Here is a 21,392-nt window from a genome sequence, read left to right on the forward strand (position 1 = left end):
CCATGGTTGTCTGTGACTGATGGAGGCCTACTACTACTATACACATATATGTGTGTAAAGAATATATAGATATGTATATATGATAAAAGAAATAATAGGTAACATAATTAATGAAAGTATGGTATGGATCTATAGAAATTAAAGTCAAGTCTCTTAAAGCCAGAATGAGTTCGAGATGACAAGGGGAGTTAAGGGCAACTAAAATGTTATTTTTTGGCATATTGCAGTAAGTAGAATAAAAAGGAGAAATGGGATGGCTGCTTTGGGTAGATGGTAAAGTGAAAATTGCTCAATTTCTATTTTGCTTCTCTTCCAAAGCGAATTTGAAAATGAAATGACACAACAAAAATAACTAAAAGGCAGTTGACACTCAAAATAAGTAAGGCAATTGTAAGGGAATATCTATCTATCCTTTATCAATTCAGATCACCCTTCCAAGATGAACTTCATCCTAAGATACTGAAAGAGCTAGCAGCTGTGATTACCATGCTATTACCAGTGATATTTGAAAATGCATGGAAAATTGGAGAGGACTGAAGTAGAGCAAATGTTGTACCAATTTTCAAAGAATGAAGAGAACAGATTCTGCAAACAATAAATAGACCAGTGAGCTTGACTTAAATTACTTAGAATATTCTATAATGGAACATTCAACAGATAGTGAATATCTAACAAAAGAACATTGATTACAAAGAGTAGTGCTAGACTCCTATTGGGTTGACTTGATTGAAAAGCATCATGGCCAGTGGGGAAAGGGGGAGGAGAAAGGAATTTCCTCTGATCCAGTCAGTGACAGACAAAATGATCACAGAGGTCCTTTGCCAGAGCTTCCACTTTTTTGTTGTTGTTGCCAGGGCTCCCACTAATCAGAGATCCTATTCCTCCACTGACTTAATGACTTCCACTGACTTTCTTTTCAAAGGACCTTGGTAATGTAGTTGATATGTCAGCCAGTGGAAAGCTGCCTTTCAGTTCTGCCAAGTAGAACTTCTCACTTCATAAAGTGGTAACAAAATGAAAACACTTCTTTGTATTTAGGACATTATTGTGTCTCTGCTATATTACTTTCTGTCTTCACATCAGCTGGGCTGGGAAGACATCTATTAATCAGGGGTGTTCTAACCTCTCTCCCCAACCTTGCAACAACTATATGTATTCTCTTTATTTCTTGTAGTGTGGAATAAATACTATGCTGTACTGGATATCTACATTGGTATCCTAAGTGCTACTAAGGGAGCTGGGAATTCTTGAATCACATCATGGATACCTACATACCAACTATATTTAAAGCATATTCTAAGATTTCACAGAGGGCATGTTGGGTGGGAGCAACATAAGTAAAAGAAAGAATTGTCTTAAGAAGGTATTCTCAAAGATTAGATCCTGCTCATATAACTTATACTTGAGGTTCTGAACCACAGATTACATAAGACATATGTAGTCACACTCATTTTAGTCAGCAGCTTCATAATCATCATTGACCATCTCCCAAGCCCCCGGAAAAGGTGACAGGATAGATCATAAATTTAGCTGGAAGGGACCTTGGAGGCCATTGAGTCAAACGCTCTCATTTTATAGGTCAAGACAATTAAAGAGAGTAAATGGCTTCCTCTTGGGTGAAATAGCTAGTAAGTGTATGAGGTAAGATTCAAACTCAGATGGGGACAAAGTTATCTCCTCCAGAGTGACTTAACCCAAGGGGTAGGGGAAAGATTCTGAAATTAGTGTGTTTTTCACCTTAGTTGTGGTAGAGAGGAGCAGAATTTGGTTTTGACCTCCTTAAAACAGCCCAACCAAGACCCAGATGCTACAGTATATTTTCACAGGCCATGCTTAGCTCAGCCTGGGTGAAGTATGTCCTCAGACTGTAAAGAGAAGAAGACATTCCCCAAGTTTTGATTACACCGAACATACCTGGATGTTCCTTGGGGGACTAAACAAAACAATAGAAACATCAAAAGCCAAGACAGAGAATCAATACTTTGAATTTCAAGGGGTATAATAACAATATATTTTATCTTGATTTGTGCTCACATTCTCTGAGGAAAGTGGGAATCAAACCCAAAGATGGGGAGCAATACACACATAGCCCTTTGTCTCATATTTCAGGTTCTCCCAGCTTAAGACATTGCCACAATAACCATTGGCCTTCATCTCCTCGGATTAAAGTACATAATCCCACATACATACATTACCAATCTCTCCAGCAAAGGATTGATTTATATCAAACCCACCCCCATAGGAATCCTGGTCCTGCCCCAGAATGATATCAGCATTTGCACTCAAGGTGTATCCTACTTTCCTAACCCTTCTCCCCAATGGATTCCCATTTATCCATAGCTCAGTGACCCCTGAGGCTGGTTCCCAATAAGCACAGACATCCACTGGGGTAAGAAGAGTCTCAATCACCTGGAAAGTAACCTCTTGGGGCAGCTAGGTGGCGCTGTGGATAGAGCACCAGCCCTGAAGTCAGGAGTACTTGAATTCAAATCTGACATCAGACACTTAACACTTAACTAGCCGTGTGACCCTGGGCAAGTCACTTAACCCCAATTGCCTCACTAAAAAAAAAAAAAAAAAGGAAAGTAACCTCTTCCCCCCCCCCCAACTCTCAAACTGTACTGTCCAACTCTATCCTTGAAGAGGAGGATCTCATTGGCTGAACCTTGAGTGGCATAGGAGAACACACAGTAGCCACGGGGCAGTTCTGTGTAGGTCCACAGGCACGCAGTGAAGTTCTGCAGCTGTTTGTCCACCAGTGGGATCAGAGTAGCATAGGAATCAGCTGATGGTTTTGGGAACAGGAACACCTTCCCCCAGAGGTCTGTGGATGAAGAATTATGTAAAAAAAGAGCTACCCTATGTTTTCTTCTATGCTACTTTCCACATGGATAGGAGTGTTGGATTCACAACAATAGAACATAAACTCCTTGAAGGCAGGGACTGTTTTTCCCCCAAAATCATTGTATTATCTAGGACACTGACTTATAAATAATGCTCAATAAATGTTTAATCAATTCATCTGAATGGAAACTAGGCTTGGATATACACAGACAAACGTGTATTGCAGATGAAGAAAGTGATTCACAGAGAGGTTAAGTGACTTGTCTAGGGATATATAGCTAGTAACTATATGAGGTAGGATTTGAACCCAGGTGAAGACAGATTGTTCTCTTCAAGAGTGATGGGACCCAAGGGTTAGAGGCAGGCTTCTGAGTCTAGTCTGTTTTTTTATTCCATGTCAGCTACAGTAAATGGGATCAGAAATTTGGAGATATATATGTGTATGCATTTATGCATGTATGCATGCATGTGTTATATGTGTGTGTGCATGTATGTGTATGTTTGTATGCATTGTGCATATATGTACATATATAGACAAATATACGTGCATGTCTATATAAATATATACATATATAGTTATATATAGTATACATACATACTTGTGTATATTATTGTGTATGGATGGATGTTTGTGTGCATGTGTGTGTATACACATATATGGGTTGTGTGTATATATGTAAACTATATATATTTTTTCACCTCAGTTGCAGTAAAGGGACCAACATTTTGGTTTTTAAAATATTAATATAGATATATAGATATCCATGCACCTGTGTATATATGCATATACATGTATATGTATATATATCCATGCATACATATATACATATGAGTATATGTGTATAAATATACACATTCATATAAATATGTATATTTATCACATATACATGGGAATGAAAAGTGTGGGGTCAATGCCTTTTAGCCAAGGAAGAAATAAGAGTCTAACTCACTAGCTAAGCAATGAATGAAAGGACCCAGGTTATTGTGAATGTGACACTGGGGTCTACTTTACCCATGAATCTATCCTTTAGTAATTTTACAACTTATGGCCTACTACCTTCCCTACCAACCCTTCAATGTAATTCCACCCAGATGGGGAATAACAGAACACAGTAATTTTCCAGAATCACAGTAATAGAAGCAAGATGTTGGTAGTTATTAAGACAGTGTTATAGCAAAGAGAAGTAGAGTAGGGTAGGGGCTCTGAAGGGTGTTACTACTTGGCTGTGATTGAAGAATCAGATAAAACCTACTACTACTTTCTCACTGGTCAAGGTTACCCACAGAAGCATCTCCTTGGATCCAGAAATAAAAGCTAAGTGGGACTAGAAAGACAATGATGATGATCTGCATAGCCAGAAAGAGACAAATTAGAGGCAGGTACCTTTGGAATTGAGTCAGGCAACAAGTATTCATTAAGTGCCTGCTATGTTCTAGACACTCTGCTAAGTGCTGGGGATACAAAGAAAGGCAAAACAAACAAATTTCTGCTCTAAATAAATCTAATGGGGGAGATATGCAAGCAATTATGCACAAACAAGATATATACAGGATAAAATGGAGATAATCAACAGTTGGTATTGGGTAACAGAGGTAAATTAGATGATTGTATAGAGTTATTATCCAGAAATGAATGCTCTCTCAGTAAAGCTACTCTCCAAATCTAGAGTCTAAGTCCCTGCTTGACCTGTCCTAACATATTGCTTGTACCCCACATTCACACTTATAGTAAATAAACTTTAATTACTCTCATAACACCTGACCAGAGAATCAGGTTTCTATGAATAATTTACTTCTTAAAGAAAGGAGAGAAGGAGAAGAAGATTATGCTCTAGAGTGTGTAGCTAGCCTAATAAAGAGTCCAAGTTCCTCAGCAATTTAAATCAGAAGAGACAGTGAAGGCAGGGGAGGAGCCCCTTGTGTGATCACAGAGGAAAGGATAGAAGAGGGGCATTAAACTCTTCCATGGGAAGATGTGATTGGGACAGGCATGCTAAAAAAAACAGTCAGGAGCCAATCACTCTTACCCTCTGGAGAACTATAGAACTCTATAGAACTATAGTGTACCTTCATAGAGCAGGTAGGAAGTGAATTAGATAAGGTCTTCCTACAGCTAGTATTAGGGCAGCTAGTTGGCACAGTGGATACAATGTTGGGTCTGGAGTAAGGAAGACTCGTCTTCCTGATTTCAAATTTGGCATCAGACACTTAATAACTCTGTAACTCTCTATAAGTCACTTAACCCTGTTTGCCTCAGGTCACATATATGCAAAATGAGCTGGAGAAGGAAGTGGAAAACCATTTTAATATTTTTGCCAAGTAAACTCCAAATGGGGTCACAAAGAGTCTGATGTGACTCAAAACTACTGAAAAACAACAAAAAGTTCAGACTAAATAATTACATGATTTTATGAAATCTCCCTCTGATAAAGGCCCTAAATCACTTCTTTTTCCTTCAATATTAGTAATATCAAGCCCCCCAGCTTTAGAGCCAGCTTCCTGTGTTTTTTGCCTGGTTTCTTTCTGTTGTTATGACATCAACCTCCCCTGTCTTGTGTCTGTCTCAAATAAAGTGGTTGGACTCAACAACCTTTCAGGACCCTTCTTTTTTTTTTTTAATGTATGAGGTATTTTATTTTTTCCATTACATGTAAAGATAGTTCTCAACTTTTGTTTATACAAGCTTTACAATTTCAGATTTTTCTCCCTCCCACCCCTCCCTCCCCCCTCCCCTAGACAGCAGTTAATCTGATATAGGTTATATCTATATATCTCTATACATATACATATAGATATATATACACACACACATATATATACACATAATAACATTAATCCTATTTCTGCATTAATCCTGTTACAAGAGAAAGAATCAGAGCAGTGATGCAAAACCTCAAAATAGAAAGAAAAAAAAAACCAACAGCACCCAAAACAAAAGAAATAATATGGTTCAATCAGCATCTATACTCCACAGTTCTTTCTTTCTTTTTTTTTCTTGGATTTGGAGATCCTCTTCTATCATGAGTTCCCTGGAACTCTTCTGTACCATTGCATTGGTGAGAAGAATATAGTCCATCACAGTAGGTCAACACTCAATGTTGATGATACTGTGTACAATGTTCTTCTGGTTCTGCTCATCTCACTCATCATCAGCTCACGTAAGACCCTCCAGGTTTCTCTGAACTCTTCCTGCTCATCATTTCTTACAGCACAATAGTATTCCATTGTATTCATATACCACAACTTGTCCAGCCATTCCCCAATTGATGGGCACCCCCTCAACTTCCAATTCCTTGCTACCACGTAAAGAGCAGCTATAAATATTTTTGTACATGTGGGTCCCTTTCCCCCTTCCATGATTTCTTTGGGCAAAAGACCTAAAAGTGGGATTGCTGGGTCAAAGGGTATGCACAGCTTTATTGCCCTTTGGGCATAATTCCAAATTGCTCTCCAGAATGGTTGGATCAGCTCACAGCTCCACCAACAATGCATTAGTGTTTTTCAGGACCCTTCTAATTCTAGATCTGTTACTCAATAATCTTTGATTCAAGAGACAGAGAAAATAACAGTAAGCCCAATTTGTACATTTTTGTCTACTGGCCTGGAATGAATAGGTCTGAAAAAAGGAGTCTGGCTTTATTTATTCAATAATACAGTATTTATTAATTGAGAGCCAACTCTATGCCCAGTGTCTGTCTGAGGAATTAGATGTTCCTTGAGGATAGAGAGTACATTGTGTTTCTCTTTGTGTCCTTAGAAGTTAAAACAGACCTTCTTATACATTTGGAGAGAAGGAAAGAAGGACTCTAGCCCCATGATTTTATAAGTGTAGCGATATTCTCTTTCAAACAATAATAAAATAGTGTCCCGAAACAAATCCTGGAATGGCAGAATCAGCAAAAATATGGGGTGAAACAATCTTTTAGCCTAAGAAACTTGGAAGACCAACAAGAAAAGTCTGTCTCACTGGAGTAAAAGGAGAATGCCATCCAGGAGAAGAAGTGTCCCAGCAAGCCAGCAATGAGCCCCAACTCATTAAACTAGCATGAGATCCTGAGCCCCAGTATAGTGGAGCAGGCAAACAGCAACACCAGGAACCCTCATGTGACTCAGCATAGCCAGAGTAACAGGCAGACTATAGCTCCAAGAACTGCCAAGTGCTTCAGCATAGCCCCACACAAATAGGCAACTTCCAGTAGTCAGACTGCCAGGAGCTTCAGTGTAGACCCCAGGGAAACACAGAAACACTCCACCAGCCTCAGAACACCCCAGACATCAGCACTAGGACCCCAGATCAGCACTGGGGAAGCTCCCAGACCCTTACATCCTCCAGTAGTGCCAGCCAACCCCCACCCCATCCGCTCAGTACAACCCAAGACATGAAGATCCTCCATGGGCCTTAGGACAACATCAGTGCAGCACCAGGTAAACAGTCAGGGCCTGTAGCCCCTGGCACAAGAAATCTGAGACAGAGTCCCATTCATCCTTGGAGCAGAACCCAAATTTAAAAGAATGAAAAGAAACCCTTAAAAAGATGAGCAAACAACAACAACAAAAGAATCTGACCATAGAAATTAATTATGGTCACAGGGAAGATCAAGACAAACACTCAGAAAAGGACATCAATGTCAAAACACCTATGGGTAAAGCCCCAACAAAACAGGAAGTGGTCTCAGACCCAGAAAGGACACATGGAAGGACTCAAAAAGAAGTGTAAGAATCATATAAAAGAGGTAGAAGAAATACTGGGAAAAGAAATTAGTGATAAAAAAGAATTGTGAAAAACAGTCAACAGCTTGGAAAAAGAAAACAATTGTTTAAAAAGTAGAATTGGCCAAATGGAAAAGGAAATACAAAAATCCACTGAAGAAAACAACTTCTTAAAAAGTACATTTGGACAAATGGAAAAGGAAGTACAAAAGTTAACAGAGAAAAAAATCTTTTAAGTTACAATTGGACATGTCAAAGTTAATGATTCTATGAAACATCAGAAATCAGTCATGAGAATATTATTATCAGGGACCCCCTGCTAAATAAGTATGAGGGACCCGTCCTCCCCCCCCACCCCCACTGAGTGGGCATGAGACCACCCTCAACCAATCAGCTTGAAGCAGTGTGTAAGGCAGTTGGTGGTTGGAACTTCTTTGGGTTGGCTTCTCAACCTCTTCTGATCACTCCTGAAGTATAGTTAGGGTTTTCCTATTCTTTCAGAGACACTTGTTCTCTCTTTGTTAACCTCTAATATATTTTAATAAATGTTTAATACCTAAACTGTTAAACTGTTGTCCTAGTTAGCTTTCCCCACACAACAGGTAAGGTGACCACACACACACACACACACACACACACACATATGTGTATGTGTATCTATGCATGTGTGTATGCATATATAATATGAATAAAAACAGAAGAAAATATAAAATACCTTACTGGAAAAACAAATTACCCGAAAAATGGATCCAGGAGAAACAATTTCAGAATCATTGGACTAACTGAAAATCAGAATCGAAAGGAGTATCTGGACAACATCCTTCAAGAAATTATCAATGAAGGGCAGCTAGGTGGCACAGTGGATAGAGCATCAGTCCATGGATTCAGGAGGACCTGAGTTCAAATCCGGCCTCAGATACTTGACACTTACTAGCTGTGCGACCCTGGGAAAGTCACTTAACCCCAATTGCCTCACCAAAAAAAAAAGGAAAAAAGAAAGAAAGGAAGGAAGGAAGGAAGGAAGGAAGGAAGGAAGGAAGGAAGGAAGGAAGGAAGGAAGGAAGAAAGAAAGAAAGAAAGAAAGAAAGAAAGAAAGAAAGAAAGAAAGAAAGAAAGAAAGAAAGAAAGAAAGAAAGAAAGAAACCAAGGAGAACTTCCCTGATATCCTGTAACCAGAGGACAAAAAAGGAATTGAAGGAATCCACTGATCACCTCAGGAAAGAGATCCCAAAATAAAAACTCCCAGGAACATTATAGACAAATTTCAGAACCATAAGATCAAAGAAAAAATACTGCAAATGGCCAGAAAGAAATAATTCAAATATTGGGAACCCACAATCCAGATTATACAAGACTTAGCAAGTGCAACATTTAAGGACTGGAAGTTGTAGAGAATGATATTTTGGGGGGCAAAAGAGCTGAGTACAACTAAGAATCACCTACCCAGTGAAATTAAACATAGTACTTCAGTGAGAAAAATGGTCATTCAGTGAAGTAGAAAGATTTCAAGCTTTCATAAAGAGAAGACCAGAATTGGAGAAAAAATTCATCTCCAATATCAAGACCCAAGAAAAGCCTAAAAAATGGAAAAAAGGGGGAGCTGAATTGTTTAAACCCTTACATAGGAAGATGATACCTGTAATCCTTAAAAATTTTACCACCAATAGTATGGTTAGAAAAAATATACATAGACAGAGGGTAAGAGTATAAGGTGTATATGAGGGAATCAAATAAAAAATAATTAAGGGATGAGAAAGTGGAATACACTGGGTGCAGAAGGAAAGGAGAGGTAGAATCAGATAAATTATTTCACATGAAGAGGTGAGAAAAACTTATTATAATGGATGGAAAGATGGGAGGGTAGGTGATGAGCATTATTTGAACCTTATTCTCATCAGTATTGGCTCAGAGAAAGAATAATATGCACAATCAGCTGAATATAGGAATTTATCTTACCTGACAGGAAAGTAGAAGGGGAGGAGATTAAGTAAAGTGTGGAAGTGGGGAGGGAAACTGACAGAAGAGAGGGAAGACCAGGGAAAGTGGTAGACAGAAGAAAAACACTGTAGAGGAGGGAAAGGGTAAAAGATGAGAGAGGAGAAACAGGAGGAAAAATAGGATTAAGAGAAATACACAGTAATCATAACTGTGAATGTGAATGGGATGAACTCTCCGATAAAATGGAAGCAGAGTGGATCAAAAACCAGAATCCTACAATATGTTGTTTACAAGAAATACACTTGAAGCAGAGAGACACACACAGAGTAAAAATAAAGGTCTAGACCAGAATCTATTATGCTTCAGCTAAAATACAAAAAGCAGGTGCAGCAATCCTGATCTCAGATGAAGCAAAAGCAAAAAGAGACCTAATTAAAACAGATAATGAAGGAAACTACATCTTGATAAAAGATACTATAGAAAAGTAATATAAATACTAAACATATATACACCAAGTGGGATAACATCCAAATTATTAAAGGGGAAGTTAAGGGAGTTACAGGTTCTGAACCAAACAAGAGATAGAGAGTATTATGAAATGGAAAATAGATAAATTTGATTATTTTAAATTAAAAAGCTTTCACACAAACAAAACCAATGCAAACTAGATTAGAAGGAAAGCAGAAAGCTGAGAAACAATCCTTACAGCAAGTATCTCTGATTGTGAGTGAGATTTTCCCCATCCCTTAGTTATAAGATATTTATCATAGTTATAAGTGATTTAATTAAGATAATAATCAATATATTAACTAAAAAATTGTGATTTATTAAATTTAGATATTATTTTATTACAATTATATAAGGTCAATAGGTTAAGTCTCTGTTCTTACTAACTTTCCAATGTCAAGCATTAAGTAATATCATAAGATACAGTTGTCAGCAGTACTATAGAGACCACGAGTGACATGCTTGACTCAAGGAGTTCACACAGCTCACTAGTGGCATGCTTGAATAATAGGAGGGGGTCATACAACATGACTATGACCCACCCTGTTTGTCATCATAAGACTGAAAAGAGTACTGGAAAATGGTGACATTATGGTCACATAGGCAGTTTCCCATATTTCCTAAGAATATGCTTTAATTTTTGAAGTTCAACTAATTAAGATTAATACTATGTTATATAATTGTAACTTTTGGAAGGGTATATAAACCCATGGATTTTGTAACTCTGGGTCTTTCAGGTCCAAATCCTGGATAACTGGCTTTGTTGGGGGACTAACCCTCTCTCAATAAACCTATTTGCTTCAGCCTGGAAACTTTGTTGTTTCTGTTCATCCGTTGGACTTAGAAATTTTCCCAACATGATAAAGGCCTCATTTCTTAAATATATAGAGAACTGTATCAAATTTATAAAAATACAAGCCATTCCCCAATTGATAAATGGTTAAAGAATATGAACAGACAGTTTTCAGATGAAGAAATCAAAGTTATCTATAGGCATATGAAGAAGTGCTCTAAATCACTTTTGATTAGAGAAATGCAAACTCATAGCTATAATATTGACTAATAGGATGAAAAAAAGAAAATGTTGAGATAATGTGGGAAAATTGGGACATTAATGCATTGTTAGTGGAGTAGTGAACTGATCCAACCATTCTGGAGAGCAATTTGGAACTATATCCAAAGGGAAACCAAAATGTACATAACATGTGATAAAGAAGTACCACTACTGGGTCCATATCCCAAAGAGATCATTAAAAATATGTTTATATTGATATTTTTAGTCTTTTATAGTACCATAGTTATTTGAACCATCCTCCTGCCCCTCCCAGAGAGCCATTCCATATGCCAAATAGTGGTTTTGCTCATTTAATTTTAATTTTTCAGAGTTATATGTAAAAAAAGTTTTTTTTTAATTTTGAGCTACACATTCTCTTTTGAAATTGAATTGAAATGTTGGGGGTGTATGCAAAAGAATAAAACATGGTCCTTGCTCAAACTGTATATTGTCAGGCAAGTCAATTGAAACATCTCTAGGCTTTGATTTCCTCACCTACAAATTGAATTAGTTGAACTTCTGCCATTGTCTTATCTGCTCCTTAGAAAACTTCATAGGTATGGCAAAACTTTAACTCAGTTTTTTCCTGACTAAAAGTCATTTTTTGTTCATTTGGTTTTTGTTCTTTCAAATTAACCATGCTACCACTCTAAATTAACTTCTAGTTCTAAAATTAGAAGTACCAGGGAGGTAAAATTACCAGACATGATACTAGTAGGGAACAGATAAATGCTGAACTTTGTGTTATTGATCATAGGGATATTGTAAGTTCAGATACAGGAGAGAAAAAAACCTAGACTGGAGTAAATATTTATTGCAACATGAAGGAAGTAGCACTTGGGATAGGTATTAGAGAATAGATGAAAATGTGGGAAAGGGGGTTTCTTGGTCTGAGAGAAAAATATGAGCAAAGGTGGGGATAAAATTGGCATATACATGGGACAGTGATAGGGTTGATTTAATTAGAACAAATAGGGGTGAGAGAACAAATAAGGTTGCATGCATAGGGCAGGGCCAGATTGAAGAGGGCTTTGAGAGTCAAGCTGATGGATTTGAAATTCTGTAGAAGGAAATAATGAGCCCTTGTATGTTCTTAATCAGGAGAAATTATATGATAAAGGCATTTTAAGAATATTTGTTTGGCAGCTGATACAGGATGGAGTGGGGAACTGATGGAGGCAGTAAAACCACTTAACCAGCTGTTCCAGTAATTAATTTTGAAATAATGAAGGCCTGGACTGAGGCAAATCTGAGATGTTTCTAACAAAGAAATTATTGTTTTATGAAAGATCAGCCATGAAGGGGTAGCAGGGTGGGATGAACATTTAAAAAATCAATGTGATCATAAAAAAAGGGAAAAGGACCAACATGTCAAAAATATTTATAGCTGCTCTTTTTGTGGTGACAAGGAATTCGAAATTGAGGGACTGCCCATCAATTGGGGAATGGCTGAACAAGTTGTGGCATATGAATGTAATGGAATTCTATTGTGCTGTAAGAAATGATGAGCAGGAGGATTTCAGAGAAACCTGGAAGGACTTACATGAACTGATGATAAGTGAGATGAGCAGAAGCAGAAGAGCATTATAAATATTATCATCAACATTATGTGTTGATCAACTGTGATAGATTCTTCTCACCAATACAACAGTACAAGAAAGTTCCAAAGGACTCATGATGGAAAAGAACTGTGGAATATGGATGCTGATTGAACCATATTATTTCTTTTGGTTTTTGTGATGTTGTTTGTTTTTTTTTTGAGGTTATTCCCTTTGCTCTGATTCTTCTCTTATAACATGACTAATGCATAAATATGTTTAATGTTATCATACATATATAACCTACATCAGATTATCTGCTGTCTTGGGGAGGGTGGGAGGGAGGGAGAAAATTTTGAAATTGGAAATCTTATAAAAACAAATGTTAAAAACTACCTCTACATGTAACTGGAAAATAATAAAATACTTTTATTTTTAAAAAATCAATGTGGAGGGGCAGAGCCAAGATGGTAGAGGAAAGGCAGTGACTTTCCTGAGCTGTCCCCAAGACCCCTCCAAAAACCTTCAAATAATGCCATAAGACAATTTCTAGAGCAGCAGAACCCACAAAAAGACAGGGTAAAATCATTTTCTAGCCTAAGACAACTTAGAAGGTCAGCAGGAAAGGTCTGTTGTACCAGGGTGAGAGGGGAGCACAACCAATCAGACCCAGCTCCAGAGTAGACCCAGCCCCAGCCCCAAGAAACCAGGAGCAGGCTCTGGGAGCCTCTGAATCAGCAGCAGCAGCAGCAGCAGCAGCAGCAACTGCTTCTGAAATTCAGCCCACAGATGGTAAGAGGGTCAAACAATTGGCCAGAAAGAGATTACAGGGATCTCTTTGCCACCACTGAGTCAGGACCCTGTTGTTTTGCCCATACTTGGATCCAGGTCACAGTCTTGGTTCCCAGGTGGGGGAGGAACACAAGCACCATGGAGCTTGTGGCCACAGTGGAGTGGGACTCTGTTCATAGTTCCAGGGCAGAAAAGCAGGCCACCATTACTTGCAGATCAGATCATAGTCCCAGAGAGTAATAAACATAATTCTCCTTAAATCATACAACCTTGGAAGAACTAAAAATTTACAGATTCCTAGAAGTATTTCTGAAAACAGGTGCACAAACCCCCTGAAGCTTGGGACATTGTGCCCTCCACCCTGGAAGCAGTGCTCCACTTTAACAAAGAATTAAGGGGGCTGCTAGGAGACACAGTGGATAGAGCACCAGCCCTGGAGTCAGGAGGACCTGAGTTCAAATCCAGCCTCAGACACTTGACACTTACTAGCTGTGTGACCCTGGTCAAGTCATTTAACCCCAATTGCCTCACAAAACAAAAGAAAACAAAAACAAAGAGTTAAAAGTCAAGAAATAGGGTGGGAAAACAAGGAAACAGAAAAAAAAACATGCCGAACATAGAAAGGTTCTATGGTGACAAGGAAGACCAAACACACCCTCAGAGGATAACAAAGTCAAAGCTCCTACATCCAAAGCTTCTAAGAAAAATATTAATTGGACTCAGGCCATAGAAGTTCCCAATAAGGACTTTGAAAATAAAGTAAAAGAGGTAGAGGAAAAAATGGAAAGAGAAATGAGAGTTATGCAAGAAAATCATGAAAAAAGTCAACATCTTGGTAAAGGAAATACAAAAAATATACTGAAGAAAAAAACACCTTAAAAAACAAACCAGGTCACATGGTAAAAGAGATATAAAAAACTGATGAGGAAAAGAATACCTTGAAAAGCTAAATTGGCCAAATGGAAAAGGAGGTATAACTGCTCCAATGTCCCACACTTTCCCATCTCTCTCCATCTCTTTTGGCCTCCCTATTCCTTGAAACATAATAATATTAAAGCTATTACATAAACTTAGTTGATAAAACAGCATCAATACTTGATAGACTCAAAGACTTGAGAAAACTCCAGTTTTGAAAGAAGTTCTACTGTGGATAAAATACTATCAAAAAGCATCTCATGTTACAGAGAAATCTTTCATAAAGGGAAAAATTAATCAATGTGGCAAACTTCATTTTTGTCTTGTTTTAAGAAATTGCCACAGCCACCCCAATCTTTAGCAACCATCATCCTGATCAGTCAGCAGCCACAACATCAAGAAAATACCCTCCACCAGCAAAGAGATTATGTCTTGCTGAAGACTCATATAATGGTTAGCATTTTTAGTAATAAAGTATTTTTAATTAAGATATAAGCATCTTTGACATACTACTATTGCACTCTTACTAAATTACAGTATAGGGGCAGCCAGGTGGCACAGTGGATAGAGCACTGCCCTGGATTCAGGAGCACCTGAGTTCAAATCTGACCTCAGACACATAACACTTAGTAGCCATGTGACCCTGGGCAAGTAACCCTCATTGCCCCACAAAAACAAAACATACATACATACATATATCCATACATACATACATAAAAGTAAATAAATAGATAAATAAATGAATAAATAAATGAGTGAATGAATGAATGAATGGATGGATGGATGGATGAATGAATGAATAAATTACAGTATAATATAAACTGAGAAACTCCCCGTCCCAAAAAAACCTCATGTGACTCATTTCATTGCCATTTTTACTTTATTGTAATGATCTGGAACTGAAATTACAATATTTCCAAGGTATACCTGTAAATCTTTTTTAAGAAGAGATGCCAGGGATAGGCATATGCCACAAGGTCACTGAGAAAAAGACCCAATATACTCCAAAATATTTATACCATTTTTTTTATAATGAAGAGCTGGAAACAAAGTTTTTGCCCATTGACTGAGAAATGTTTAAATAACTTGTGGTATATGAATGTAATGGAATATTACTCTGCTATAAGAAACAATGAAAGTAATGAATACAAAGACAAACAGAAAGATGTATATGAATTGATTTAAATTAAAGTAAGCATATACCCAAAAGCAAAATGCACAACTACAAAAATACAAATTGAAAGGACACTCATAAAACAATCCAAGCTAGATATTATATATTTTGAAGAACAATCTTGAACCCCAAAAGAAGTTATGAGAAGACATCTATACCAAATTCTTTTGTGGGGATACATGAGTGTGGGATATTGTATATGTTAGATTTTTTAACTGTATGGATTAATTTAGCTAATTTCTTTTTCTTTTAATATTTTAAAAATATCTTTGTTAAAAATGAATGTCTCAGATTGGTGAGTATGAAAAAAAAGGGCTAACATGACAAGAAAGGAAAATTATAACTTTTTCAGGGAATGTTGGAAAACTGGGACACTAACACAGTGTGGAGATGTGAACTGATCCAAGAATTCTGGAGGGCAATTTGCAACTCCTAAAAAGCTATTAAACTGCACATACCCTTTGATCCAGCAATACCACTGTCAGGTCTTTTTCCCAGAGAGATTAACAAAAAAGGGCGAGAAAGAACCTATTTTTTCACAAATACTTTAATAGTTCTTTTGCGGTGGATAAGAATTGAAAATAGAGGGACTGCCCATCAATTGGGGAATGATTTAATAAGCTGTGGTATATGATTGTGATGGAATACTATTGTGCTATTAAAAAAAATGATGAGAAGGATGCTTTCAGAAATACTTGGAAAGACTGACACGAACTGATGCTGAATTGTACACAGTAACAACATTGTGTGATGATCGACTGTGAAGCAATATATTGGTCTAAGACAATCCCAAAGGACTTATGATGAGACATGGTATTTTTTCCAGAGAAAGAACTAATGTCTGAATATAGAATGAAGCATATTTTTTTCACTTTCTTTTTCAAAATTTTAGTCTTCTTGCAAAAAAAATGAATATGGAAATGTCTTACATGATTGCACATATACAACTTGTATTAACTTGCCTACCATCTCAGGAAAGGATAGGGGATGAAAGGATTGAATATACTATAAATAAAATTCAAAATTGTTTTAACATGTAATTGGGGAAAAATAAAATACTATTAAAATAAATAAAATAAAACTAATGGCTCTCTGGGAAGGGAGAAAGAAGGGGAAATGTAAATGATATAAAATGATATAAAAACAAAAGATGAATAAAAATCTATTTCTTAAAAAAAGAAGTTAATTGAGAGATCTTCTTTTCTTGTGACCATTGAAGGTCAGAATTTGAATACCAGCAATATTGTTGTTTATTATAGGCCCTCAGTGGGCCTCATACTCCAGAATTATTTTTGAATGGACTAAACATTTAGGTACTGTGATATGTGGAATTAATTTCTGGCCTCACTGATCCTCTATGATGTCTTTGGTGGTGGGGGAGGGGTAGGGTGTCCTAGAATGGTCAACAATGTGATTCAATGGGGTATCAACTTCATGTAGTGCACTCCATAGTTATTTCCTTCACTGGAAAACTTCTTTACATCTCCTAGCTTCTTTTACTGTCAATAATAATAACAAAAACTAGAATTTGTTTAAGGTTTTAAGGTTTTCAAAGTGCTTTTTCAAATATGATCATATTGGATTAGGGTATAAAAACCTCACAAATGAATGCAGAAAAGCAGAAATATTAAATGCATACTTTTCCAGATCATGATGCCAGAAAAATTACATTCAATAAAGGGCTTTGGAAACATAGATTAAAAATTAATTGGAATGACACAATCACTCCAAAAAAACATCCAAATAAGGTCATAGGAAAATGCCCGGAGCAGCAAAACTCACAGAAGAATGTGCTGAAATCAACTTCTAACCAAGAACGGCTTGGAAGGTCAGAAGGAGGGAGCTGCTGTGCTGATACAGGAGTCAGGCCCAACCCCACTGTCACCCTGACACAGATCCAGTCTCAGGAAATCCTCAACAGAGAAGGAGACCCCCAGAGCCTCTGAATCAGCTGAAGCACCAGTGTTGTCTGGAAATAAGCTCACAGTGTGGTGAGTGGGCTGAGCCCTGGGCAAGGGAGAGACTACAGGGGTCTACGCTGGTGCTAATGCAGAACTTGGATTTTACACCCCTACTGAGAACCAGGTGGTAGGCTCCAGTAGAAGTGACCCAGGTGGGAGAGGGGCACAGGCTCGTCAGAACTAAAAACCACAACACACAAAGCTGGTTGATTGGCAAGTTTGTCTGGGGTCATCTAGGAACAGGAAACAGGCCGGGTGAGGGAAGAATCTGATCCTTCTTAAATCATACCACCTGGGAATTCTTAAGCTTGGGATGCTACAGCCTGGAAACAGTGCCCCACTTTAAGGAGCTAAAAGTCTAGTAAAACAAAGGCAAGATGAGCAGACAGAGAAAGGTGAGGACCATAGAAAGTTTCTTCAGTAACAAGGAAGACCAAGGGGCACCCTCAGAGGAAAATGTCAGCATCAGGGCCCCTATATCTAAAGCTTCCAAGAAAAATACAAATTGGTCTCAGGCCATAGAGGTGCTCAAAAAGGACTTTGAAGATAAAATTAGAGAGGTAGAGGAAAAAATGGAAAGAGAAATGAGGGAGATGCAGGAAAGACATGAGAAAAAAGTCAACAGCTTGAAAAGTCAAATGGAAAAGGAGGTACAAAAGCTCTCTGATGAAAATAATTGCCTAAGAATTAGGATTGAACAAATGGAAGCCAGTGACTTTATGAGAAACCAAGAAACAATAAAGCAAATCCAAATGAATAAAAAAATAGAGGACAATGTGAAATATCTTCTGGGAAAAACTGCCGACCTGGAAAATAGGTCCAGGAGAGATAATTTGAAAATTATTGGTCTACCTGAAAACCATGATCAAGGAAAGAGCTTAGACACCATCTTCCAAGATATTCTCAGGGAAAATTGCCCTGAAATTCTAGAAGAAGAAGGTAAAATAGAAATTGAAAGAATCCACTGATTACCTCCAGAAAGAGATCCCCAAAAGAAAACTCCTAGGAATATTATAGCCAAATTCCAGAGCTCTCAGGTCAAGGAGAAAATATTGCAAGCTGCCAAAAAGAAAGAATTCAAGTACTGTGGAGCCCCAGTCAGGATAGCACAAAATCTAGCAGCTTCTACATTAAAGGACCAGAGGGAATGGAATATGATATTCCAAAGGGCAAAGGAAATGGGATTACAACCAAGAATCACCTACCCAGCAAAACTCAGCATTATCTTTCAGCAGAAAAAATGGGACTTTAATGAAAAAGAAGATTTTCAGATATTTGTGATGAAAAGACCTGAACTGAATGGCAAATTTGACTTTCAAATACAAGACCCTAGAGAACCATAAAAAAAATTGGAGCTGGGTGACATACCTGGGGTCCTACAGTGGGTGACTGTCTTGTGTCTGAGGCCAGGTTTGGCTGGGATCCCCCTGGTTCCAGGGGTGATGATTTGTTCCCTGTGTCACTTAGCTAGATGATAACATCTTTAGGGTTAAATTGAGGGGTGAAGGGAATTCACTGGGGTAGGGGGAAAGGCAGAAGCAAAATCCTACATGAAAGTAACAGGAAAAGGCTTATGGAGTGGGGGAAGAGATGGGAGAGGAGCAGGGCAGTAAATGAATTTTACACTCATCAGAAAAGGCTCAAAGATCTTAAACTCATCAGAGCTGCCTCAAGAAGAGACTAATAGACACACCCAACTGGGTGGAGTAATCTATTTAATCTGGGCAGTAAATGAGCCTAACAGTCATCAGAATTGGCTCAAAGACCTCAATCTCATTAGAATTGGCTCAAGGAGGGAATAATGTATACACTCAGTTGGGTGGAGTAATCTCTCTAACCCTGCAGGAAAATAGGAGGGGAAAGGGATAAAGAGAGAGGGGCAAAAGAAGGAAGGGCAAAGTGGGGGAGGGGACAGACAGAAGCACTATTGAAGAGTGATAGGATGAAAAAAGATGGATAATAGAATAAATATCATAGGGAAGGGAATAGGATGGAAGGGAAACAGTTAACAATAGTAATCATGAAAAAGAGAAAAGGGGGAAAATTTGTACAAAAAATATAGCAACTCTTGGTGGAGGCTAAGAATTGAGAATCAAGGAAATGTCTATCAATTGAGGAATGATGCAAAAAGCTGTGATATATGATTGTAGTGGAATGGATTTGTGCTACAGGAAATGACAAATAGGATGATACCCTATAAACCTGGAAAGACTAATGAATATCGATGTATAGTGAAGTGAGCAGAGCTGAGAGGACATTGTGTGTAGTGACAGCAGTATTGTTCAATGAGTAATTGTGAATGACTTAACTACACTCAGCAGTACAATGATCCAAGACTATCCCAAGGAACTAATGAGGAAGCATACTGTGCACCCCTATAGAAAGAACTGATAAAAAGAACACTTGTGGATTGTACATATATAACCTGATTGTGATCTTATGGAGGGGGGAGGAAAGGGAGGGAGGAAGGGAGAAAAATTTGAAACTCTAATTCTTATGAAAATGAATGTTGAAAACTACCCTTACATGTAAATGGAAAATAAAATAAATGTTTGTTGAAACAATTTTTTTAAAAAGACAAAATAAAAAAGAATAAAAAAAAATTAATTGGAAACTAAAAAAATATAATCCTAAAAATGAGTGGGTCAAAGAACAAATCATACAAACAATTGATACTTTCATTAAAGAGAATGACAATGAAACAACATAGCAACATTTGTGATATGCAGCCAAAGCAGTACTTAGGGAAAAAATTATATCTCTAAATGAGTACATCAATAAAAAAGAAAGAAAGAGAAGAATAATGAATTTTGCATGAAATTTAAAAAAAGAAACTAGAAAAAGAACAAGTTAAAAATCCCCAATTAAACACCAAAATGGAAATCCTGAATATCAGAGATAAATAAAATTGAAAGCAACAAATAAGAAACCAATAGAACTAACAGCTGGTTTTATAAAAACAATCATTTAAAAGATAACCCATTAGTTATTTTGATTTTTAAAAAGAAAACCAATATACTAGTATCAAAAATGAAAAGGGTGAGTGGACTACCAATGAAGATGAAATTAAAGCAGTCATTAGGAGCAATTTCCCCCAATTATATACCAATAATTCTAACAATCTAAGTAAAATGGATGAATATTTACAAAAATATAAATTACCTAGATTAACAAAAGATGAAAAATAAATTTACCTTTGAAAAATAAAATGAATTTTCAATGAGCTCCTTACCTGGCCCCTCCCCAAAAAAGAATCACCAGGACCAGTTAAATTAACAACTGAATTCTACCAAACATTTAAAGAACAATTAATTCCAAAACCATATAAATTATTCTGCAAAAATACTCTAAGATGGAGTCCCAACAAATTCCTTTCACAACATAAATGTGGTGCTGATACCTAAACAAACAAAAGCAAAAAGATAAAACACTATAGACCAATTTCTCTAATGAATATTGATGCAAAATTCTTAAATAAAATGCTAGAAAGGTGATTATAGCAACATAAAACAAAAATCATACATGATGACCAGGTGGGATTTATACCAGGAATGTAGGGCTGGTTGAACATTAGGAAAACTATCAGTAAAATTGACTACATCAATAACAAAAACAACAAAAATCACATGATTCTCTCAATATATACAGGAAAAGCTTTTGACAAAATACAAAACTTCTTCCTATTAAAAACACATTCACAAAAATTGATCATGTATTAAATCATAAAAACTTTACAACCAAATGTAGAAAATCAATAAGATTAAATGCACTCATTTTAGACAATTTTAACAATAAAAATGTTATTCAATAAAGGGCCATGAAAGCATAGATAAAAAGTGAATTCAGAGGGCAGCTAGGTAGTACAGTGGATACACCACTGGCCCTAGATTCAGGAATACCCGAGTTCAAATCCAGCCTCAGACACTTGACACTTACTAGCTTTGTGACTTTGGGCAAGT

General features: G+C 37.1%; 1 pseudogene; it reads right to left on the reverse strand.

Moving 5' to 3' along the window:
- Positions 1-2,055: 2,055 nt before the first annotated feature.
- LOC122754724 lies at positions 2,056-7,238 on the reverse strand (annotated as a pseudogene).
- Between the last annotated feature and the right edge of the window lie 14,154 nt (positions 7,239-21,392).

This window comes from Dromiciops gliroides, chromosome 4 (assembly GCF_019393635.1).
Source record: "Dromiciops gliroides isolate mDroGli1 chromosome 4, mDroGli1.pri, whole genome shotgun sequence".
NCBI classification, from domain to species: domain Eukaryota; kingdom Metazoa; phylum Chordata; class Mammalia; order Microbiotheria; family Microbiotheriidae; genus Dromiciops; species Dromiciops gliroides.